The sequence below is a fragment of the Opisthocomus hoazin genome, chromosome 2 (assembly GCF_030867145.1).
Source record: "Opisthocomus hoazin isolate bOpiHoa1 chromosome 2, bOpiHoa1.hap1, whole genome shotgun sequence".
In the NCBI taxonomy this organism is placed as follows: Eukaryota; Metazoa; Chordata; class Aves; order Opisthocomiformes; family Opisthocomidae; genus Opisthocomus; species Opisthocomus hoazin.
The window spans coordinates 55,114,758-55,124,454 of NC_134415.1; the positions used below are offsets into that span (position 1 = coordinate 55,114,758).

A 9,697-nucleotide genomic window follows, 5' to 3' on the forward strand; every position below is an offset into this window, starting at 1 on the left:
GTTATAGTTAAGGTTCCATACAGACTCCTGTTCATTCCCATTCAACTGACACAACTGGTCCACCACTATCACACCACAGTGCCCATAGCCACACCCACAGCGATGGTGGGACACGGAGCTGATGGTGAGGTGGCTGGTACAGCGGTGTCCATGCAGGGGGTCACCCCTGGCCACGTGCCACAGGGTGGTCCCAGGGCAGCCTCAGTCTGTGCTGCTGATGGAAGACCCCCGAGGGGGTGTGCACCCCAGTGAGGGCTCTCCAAGGGCTCGCTCGGAGGATATGTCATGGTCTTTGTGACTGACAGATGATGTCTGTGATTGATTGTGGGGAGGTGGCTGCATTAGGTGGCTGATGGCCAGGCATGCATTTTGCCCATCTGCTGGGAAAATCCCAAACGTTACCAAGGCTGCTGCATTGGTGTGGCAGCTTCGGACAGCTTTGGTGCATCAGCCGAGGGCGTGCAGCGTGTTTTCTGTGTTACTCGTGGGTGTAATGGTTTTGTTGGTAGTGCTGTATTTGCATCAATAGCACTTTGCACCCTTACAGTGGCACATGCGCATTCCCAGGGGAGGTCTGTTTGGAAAGGGCATTTCTTTACACTGCTGGAATAATCTGGGACCCTGTGGTTAAAGAAGTCTGCTGAGGGGAAGTACCGCATAAAGGATACACGTAATGATTGCTGCATTCTTAATTAGAGGATGTGACACAAAAGGCAAAAACTTCTCATTCGGTCATCAAGCTTCTCTCACCTTGACTCTGCAGGTTCTCCTCTTTCCAGTTGCTATATTTTCCATCTTGCCCTTCGTTACTGGGTGAGAAGACCTAGGCAAACTAGAAAAAGCACACGTCTGAATTAAGGAGCCTACTAAATCCAATGGCAGCTCAAACAGGAATGCTGATAGCAGTACCCCGGGAATGTCTGCTCTGCTAGACACTCACCAGCAGATCCCTGCTGGGCAGTTCCCACTATTGTTACTGATCCTATAGAAAATCCAGAACTTTTCCTATGTATAGTGTTTATTCTGTATTTTTCTTCCTCTGCAATACTTGGGGGGAATAGATTATTCCAGTTTTGATTTTGGCTTGCTCTGAACAAAATGAGTGTTTTTGGTTTGGAAGGAATGCTTTATCTTATGTTTTCTTTAATTATTAACATTAGAGTTATGTCTGCAAGCAGGCTGGTTTTTGTTAACCCCAGCACTCCCTTCCTTGTCTTTTTTGTGTGCTGGTGACTCACCCGGAGCAGAGGCACGACAAAGGTGAGTTGCAGGGTTTTTTGTAAAACATGTAGTGGGGGATTCCTAAACACATCCAACCTTTTCCTTCCATTTGCAAATGATCAAATGAAATGCAGAGCACTTCCTTGCAAAAGAAAATAAAATAAAAATAAATTCCAGATGAGTTGTAAATTTCATTTCTCTCCAAAAATAGGCCTTTGAAGAGATGTGGTATTCAGGACTGCCTATACTATTTGTGTCAGGCACACTAAGAGCTTGACCTTCTGCTGCAATTTGGCTACCCTTACTTTTTTCCTGTTGATTTTCAGGTATTTCCGGCCATTGATGGATTTTCATTATACCACCCCCAAGATGCCCCTTTGCATCCTCCTTGACCAGCCCATTGTGTGCAGCTTTCTTCTCCCACCCTCCCTGTTCTTTCCAAGCATTTCTTTCAAGCAGTTTTCTGTTCTCTGTTCCAGCCAAAAACAAAGTCACAAGTTTTGGGCTTGGTTTGAAAAACTTGAACACAGCTGCCTTGGGTGGGGTTGGAAGCCAATGACCTTTACAGTGAAGTAAGAGCTGCAGTTCAGAGGTAAATTTTTTTCTGCTGTGTCTGAATTGTTCAACTCAGGCAGCTCTGCGTTCAAGTTCAAACAGCACGGGATCTCCCCTCTCCTCTCCTCTCCTCTCCTCTCCTCTCCTCTCCTCTCCTCTCCTCTCCTCTCCTCTCCTCTCCTCTCCTCTCCTCTCCTCTCCTCTCCTCTCCTCTCCTCTCCTCTCCTCTCCTCTCCTCTCCTCTCCTCTCCTCTCCTCTCCTCTCCTCTCCTCTCCTCTCCTCTCCTCTCCCCTGCCACCTGGGATGGTCTAGGGGTCATGTTTTGCTCCACCAGCACTTCACAATTGTCACATCACAGGACTGGAAGTAAACCCTTGGTCTATCGATTTGTATCTACGACTATTGAAAGCAACCAGTATGATAAGTGGATCAGGCGCTGTTTTAAGCCTACATAGATGTCCAAAATCTTGTTCCATAGACAGCTGCAGGACTCCTGACGTTTAAAGGCCATTTCTATCAACTTGGGGCTTTGTGCTGCCATTGCCCTTTTGTTTAAAAAATTATTTCCCATCCCTGGTGTGTTCCAACTGATATATTTTTAGAGAGCAATTGCATGCATTTAGTCTTAGGTTTTCTGTTCTTCTCATGTAGAGTAACTTCTCCAGTCACTTGATCCCCCCGCTAACCTTATTTATCACTGCTCCAATTTTGTGTAGCCTTTTCAGAGTAAGAGGTGACCAAAATTGTGCACAGCAGTACAAATAAGGTGACACAAGAATTTTGTGTAATCTCATTGATTCATTACTTCTTGTGTTGGAAACATCTGATTCATCGTATGATCACGTCTGCCTTTCTTATGGATGCACCATATTTGCGGCTTGGCATCACCCTAAATAATACACTTAAGTCTTTCTTCTCAGTTGTTTCACACAAACTCCTGGGCTATAGCAGAGGTCCTACTTATTAGCAATTAAGTATATGACCTTGTACTTTTAATTCCATTTATACTGCTCCAGACTTCAGGGACATCCAGTCTTCCCCAAATGGTATTGCAGTCCGTGCCTCTTGGCAGTTCCTTTCTGTGTTGCATTAGCAGCAAATTTGATTAACACATGATGAACTGTAGCAAGTCATTCAGGTCATTCCTGAAAGTGTTGCCATAAGATCCAATACTTTCCACTGGATGAACTCCACTAATAACCTCCCTTCAACAGAGTCATGCCCTTGCTGTGCAACCTGTTCTCCTCTGCTTTTAGTCTATTGTCACTTGCAGTAATGTCTTCAGGCAATACAGCAGGACATGTTCTGCTCAAGACCAAAAGGAAGAGATCTACTGCATTTTCTTCTTCCAGAAACCGGGTATCTTGTACCCCCAAAATCACATTAACCCTACTAAAAGCACTTTAGGTTTTATTGCCTGTTCCACTTGTCACAGTGCCTTTAGTTGCTTTGAGTTCACCATTTTCCAGTTCCAGGTGCTGGTTTCTCCACAATTCTTGCAGAAGGAACCTAAGATCCATCTACATTTTGTGCATTACCTTCTTTCAAATTTACTTACACCTTGGTTTTGGGCGACTACTATTTCCAGCTACTGTTATTAGCCATTGCAACCTTGCTCCCGTGTTCAGGATCACCATCTTTATTTTAAGCTCAGAAATTTGGGCCGTGTCTAAACTATTTTTCATTTTGATCTTCTCTGTTCTGCCCATCAGCCTTGCTTTTCAGTCCTTCTACTCTTTCTATATATGACAGAAAAGCTTTCTTAATTTCTTTCCAACTCCTTGCCTTTTTAATTTCTAGACCTGTACTTCCTCAGCTTTTAATCAGAGGCTTCTTTACTGACTGATTCTTCTTCCCCATTCCTTACAGACTCTGTGCTCCCTCCTAATACGCTTTTTGTGGTAATGCTATTTTTTGTTCTAGCATTTTATTCAGTTAGATAGATATGCAGTCCTTCTGTGTAAGATTTTTTAAATTATTTGAAACACAGGCTACAGATAGTTTTTGTACCTATCATAAAAGCTCTTTAAACCTGTACCTGGAATAATCTTCTTTTGACTTCATTTTGTAAAAGAAATCTTCACCCTTTTATTTTATTTGAGGCTTTAACTCCAGTTCACACCAATTTTGATGTTTTTTTTAGAGTATCACTGACATGCAAATACAATAAATGTCAGTTGGGCATGGCTTAATTGAACTGATCAGTTGACTACTTAAAGGAGATAAATATGATTTTATAGAAGTTAATGAGGGTTGCTGTACAGCATGCAGATTTCAGCATGCCGTCCTTCACTAAAGACAGACATAACAATGCACGTATTTTGGCAAACACTGCTGTTGTTGCTTGTTAAAATGATCTAATCCCAAAGTCAGACTTTCTTTGCAAAGCATTGCATGTGTCTGTTCAGTTTTTGCACAGCTTCTTTCTTTGTGCGGTATTTTTTCTCCTCCCAGGGAAAGCGTGTTAAAAATGAAGATGGGGAGGTGCACCTGAAGGACGGTGCAGAGCCAAGCCATGCCTTGGTGTAACTGAGCGTATATAGGAACCAGCCCGTGACATGAAACATGAGCACAAACTTTCCCCCTCCAGGCAGAAAAAGGCCTTAGAGGGAAAGAGAAACCAGGTGGAACTCCAGCCCTGCTGAGATTGATGGGAATTTTGCCACTGATCATGTGATACAGGAATCTCCCCTACAGACCTGTAAGGAATTTTGTAACTGTATTGTAATATGTGCTGGGGAAAATGATAATACAACAGGGAAAATTCGGTGCTTGGATAAATAAGAGTTCGGTATTACATCTGTTTACAAGTTTTTCACCAGAGCTATAATGAGCCATTTCTCCTCAAGTACAGAGAAGCCTGGAAAAGACTCTGTGAGAGGAAGGAGCAGAAGGAGCCCTTTTTCTGCCCATTTAGCTGTGTCATATACTGAGAAGGTCCTAACCCTGTGTGAGTGTTTGTGGTTTTTCTTCAAAGCCTCTGCATCAGTACAGACAATCACAACTGATGAGGATTGCCTCCAGTGTGCACTTTAGTCTTCTAACATAGCCTCCTTGGAAAATATGATATTGCAATATTGGCCAGTCAGTCAGTCTGTCGCTCTTGGTTGGCTGCTTCTGTTGTAACATGATGATACCTTTTTCTTTTTATTTTTGCCAATTTTTCCAATAGCTCTTAGAGAGATCAGGCTATGAAACATTGACTTCCTCCAGAATTTTTGTGTCCCATTGGTATCTCCTCACTTCCCAGGTGGTTATCAGCATCCCTGCAGAGCTGCATCCCTGGTTTATTGGTAGGCTTTTGTCCCACAGACTGCAATGAATTTCTGACATCCTCACAAATTGGATAAGGAAGAATTATCAGTCCTACTGACACCAGAAACATGGGAGCTTTTGTAGTGCCCGCAAACATGCAGTTGCCAAAGACTGACTTATTTTCCTAGCATACACTGTGTTCTTGTCCAGAGGAGACGAATCGTTTCTAAGTGGGGTGGAGATGTCTCCACTGACACAGGGTGTGGCAAAGGGATGATGGGGAGAAGTGCAGTCGCTGCTTTTGGTGATTGACTGGAAGGGACATTCCCCTGTCCAGCTTTTGGCAAGCAAGTGCAGGGTTAGTTTAATAAATTGCAAGGATTTTTTTTTTTTAATTAAAAGAAGGAAGGAATGTGTTCAGTTTGTAAACAGAAATGCAAACACATTGGTAACTAAGCAGTTTGGCCAGTGTTCTGCTTGTAAAGGACGAAGTTTGCTGTCAGGCTTTGGAATAACAGCAGTACACTGAGTATTTGTCATGAAGTGATTTCATCTTCTATGTTAATGCAGTCTATCCAGTGCTGAAACTGGTGTTTTTAAAAGTCAGATGTGACAAAGGAAAAAGTTAATCCTTTGGAGAAAGAATAACGTACTGATTAGATTCGCTATTTAGAACTACAAGAATATGCATTTAGATCATGTTGGATTTAATACTCAAGATTTGAATGCAGCTCTTCACAAATATCAGCTCTAAGAATGTAAAAAATGCTTTTGCTTTTAAAGAAAATAAATATTTTCTGTGCTTTTATGACCAAGAGCTTTTAATACTAAAACTCAAAGATAAAATTCACTTTGAAATGGCTTATAACAGTTGATACTGTATGTTTACATGTTACATTCTCTTTTAGTTTAGACAGTGAAAATAAATGAAGAGGTTACTGAGTTTGTTTCTAGAAGATATCAGCTTCACATTCCTATTAACACATTACTAATGCTTTGGCTAGCTATGTTTAAAATGAACCTGCCACCATGAAACGTAGAGTTGAAGGGACACCATCACAGTTTAAGGTATGAAATTGCCTCACAGATGTAGAGTGAGACCTGCAGAAGGCACCCTGAAAAATACAACCAGAGGAAGAAATCCAGAAATGAGAGCGAGCCCTCCTCCTCGAAGAGATAGCAGTCCAGCTCCAACAGATGGACCTCAAGCAAGCCCAAGGGCACACCCACAATCGATTAACCAAGGCACAGTGTGGATCTGATAATGACATGGATAAGGGGGTCTGTGTGGTTGCAGAATCAGTTGCCTCACTTGTGACTGAGAGCATGTATGGTAGGAGTGTCTGTAAAGATGAATCCCAGTGGCCACCATCTCAGAGACTGCGATACCAGTTTCTGGGATGATATGTGGTGTGGTTAAGGGAAAGAAAAGCTCTGTGCTAGGGAAGAGCTGAGATGTTAAAGTGCAGCAGCTCCATAGTCCAGCTGCAAGACAACATCACACACATGATGGATTTGAACAAGAGGACACATGCTGAAGTGTCATGTTGAAGAAATGCTTCTGAACTGCTGATACCCTCTTGTAGCTTAGAGTAGCCTTGTTGCCTACACTGACAAGGTAACAACATAAGAAACAGCAGAAATGAGAAACACTCTGCTTGCAGGGCCAGGAGGGTCCTGACACTCCGTTCCTCAGTGCCAGTGAGGAAATACTGGGAGCTCTTTATAACCTTGACTGGGGAACCCATAAGAAGCACCACCTAACAGCATCACACCTCCACAACTGCACCCATCAACCACAACGCGACAAACCACACTTTTACACAATGGAGGTATCTTCTCTCAGGGCAGAGTGAGTAAAAGGCTGTGATATAGAGGATGGAAGACTTGCTAATCTAAGAAATATACACAAGAAAATGGCAAGATAGCTGTTTGTATTATTTTTTCTTAACACAACACTTCTACATTGACATTGTACTTCTTTTAGATGCATATGTGTGGGGCTAGAAAGACGTTTTGCATCTGATGCAATTAAAAGATTTTCCCTTCTCCGTTTTATGCCTTCAAATGCCTTTACGCCTTCACTGTTCTAAACCAAAATGAATCCTATTCCTTGCTAACTGTTTAAAAATATTTAATTAACTAGTTACTCTACTTACCAAATGCCTTTATTTAGTCAAGTCTAATTTGCATGTTATTGTCACTTTCCTGGTTTTTTTTGCTTTTGAGAAAGATTCAAGTAGTGCTTTAAACCAATACCTCCAAAATGCCTTAATGGATCAGAGATAGTCTTTATATTGTAGATGTCTTAATCTCTTGATAATGTGTCTTTTCATTAATGGCATATACTGAAGAGTCCGACTTTGTTGTTCCAGCATAGCCTTTAACTCTAAGGACGTTTTGCTGTTTCAGCGTGTGAAGAGTGGGCACCCAGGGGCGGAGATTCATCTGGTGCAAATTTCCATTTCTCTGAAAGCCACTTCGGAGGAAGCCAGTTCTCATACCTGCACAGGGTTATCGGCTTACAGCAGCTGTGACCCTCTCCAATATACCATGACTAGAGGCTGAATACTGTTACTTAATATCATGGCCACAGAATCTGCAACAAGAGTGTTTCCAATGTTCATGCCAGGCCCAAACATAAATTATGCTTTATAAATTTGAGTTTGTTTTTGCTGAATGCTTGGTGTTCACTGGAGGCAGTGAGGAGATGGCTTCTGCCCCCAGCTAGGCTCCTGCAGTGCTGCACCGGTGTCACCAAGACCAGGGTCCCACCTGCTGACTCCTGTCTCTGCTCTTTGCTGGCTGTTTACCAAGTATGGATGAGCGCAATTTGGTGAGCATTTTCTGATTTGTGGTGGCACTTTAGAATGTGTCCAGGCAGTGCAGGAGCCCACACTCTGCTAGAAAGCAAGAAGTGCTTCTGAATCACTTGGGAATTTTTGGAAAATCTTACCCTAGGTCTTGCAGATTAGTAAAAATCTCCTTCCAAAACCCAATGTATTTATTTACTCCAAACACAGAGAACTGAAGCTTCAAAAGCAAAGAGTCCATGGAAGGGCTCCAGCATTTTCTGATCTAGCAAGCCTAGTGTGTGCCAGCAATCATGTGCTTCAGCAGAGCAATTGTCCTCACAGGGACAAAAGTACTGTTGCTGGGAACTCCCTCAAAAAAATTCCTCTCACAACTGTCCTCATAATCATGCCTGCAACCTCCTCCCATGTGGGGTATTGCGTAGAGATAACTCAGAATTTGGTTGGTGGCATGTACGCTCAGAGGATTATAAAGAGGATATGCGTTTCACTCATTTCCTCTGATTTAACATTTAATGTATCAGCATTGCTTTCATTTAGTATTCCTTAAATTGGTAAAATGTGGGCTTTCATTGCAAGATTTGCATCTTAGCAATGAAAAAAATGATATAAAGCAGAATTCAAATAGTCTTTTACTTTGTGAGAGACCAACTTTAAAACTAGTCGGATAACGATACAGGAAGAGAGCACAGATTTCTGCACATAGTGTAGGCTTGGCTCCACTTTCACAGGTTGCTGGGAGGCAGAAAGCCTTTCTGCCAGTGCGCTGTGAACTTCGTGGCCTGCCCATCGGTGCTCCCCGCGTGCGTGCCGTGAGGAGGACATGGGCACACAAACATGCTGCTGCCGAACATATGGAGCGTGGACTTGCAACGCCATGCAAAGATCACTTGCAAAGATCAGCTGTCTGATAACTGATTTAATGGCCCTTTCAAGCTTGTGGAAGAGATTTTGTCTGTGATCCTGTTGGTAGAACTGCCTCAAAAGGCTTTTTGAGTGACTTTGTTCCTGCTTGTGACAAATAACTGCCCCAGTGCCTCAGAAAGGGCTGCATCTGCTACCTCATGACCAAGCTATTTACTGTGTACTGGTCAGAAGGGTTTCTGCCGAAATATATATCTTGAAGTTGGGGACTGTTCTTCACTATTATTTCTTCATTCACTCTATTTTTAACTTCCTTAGTTTTCTGTTGTTTTACACTTTCTATCCTCTCCTGTTTTTTCTTTCCTTTTTCTCTCTGCTTGCTCATCACCATCTGCCTTTTCTTTCTCCTTTTTTCTTTTCTGCCTGTTTTCCGCTGTTATAAGGTTTTTTTTCCTCCATCTCTCTCTGCCACTGCCTTCTCTACCATTTCTTTCTTTGCTTTCTATTCTCTTTCTTCTGTCTAGTTCTTTCTGCTCATCAATCATGTTATGAGCATGGGGAGCAGCTAGCAGAAACAAGACAAGCTGGGTTATGTCCTGGTAAGAGCACATGCTGCTGTTGACAGCACCCAGAACATGGAGCAGAGATGGCTTGAGACTGTGTAGTTTTTGAACACGACACAGATTGGGAGGGAGAGGGGGATTTGGCACTAGTCCTGCCCTCTTTACACACCCCTGCACACGTGGGACAGTGTTAGACTGCCATGGGCACTGGCACAGTTGTGGAAGGTAGCAGCAGGAGGACAAGCTTGGCATGCATAGTGAAAGGAAATCCAGAGGAGATGTGGCTTTGCAATGAAAAGCAGCAAGCCAAGAAGAAATCTTTGAGAGGAAGACAGAGCTCTGTGCTGCGCACGTCAGGCCCCGTGTGAGAAGGCTTTTATATATGGGAAGGAAGGAAATGCTGAGTGTGGCCCTGCGCCTGGTTA

At 43.0% G+C, this 9,697-nt stretch overlaps 1 long non-coding RNA gene across 2 annotated transcripts; it reads left to right on the plus strand.

Moving 5' to 3' along the window:
• The first annotated feature begins 1,122 nt into the window (after positions 1-1,122).
• Positions 1,123-7,142, plus strand: LOC142360545 (uncharacterized). Of its 2 annotated transcripts, none has more exons than XR_012763150.1 (3): positions 1,123-1,260; positions 1,701-1,813; positions 4,232-7,142. It is a non-coding gene; the product is annotated as an uncharacterized LOC142360545 (long non-coding RNA). The 2 variants fall into 2 exon arrangements; XR_012763151.1 differs by having other exon boundaries at positions 4,368-7,142.
• Positions 7,143-9,697: the final 2,555 nt, after the last annotated feature.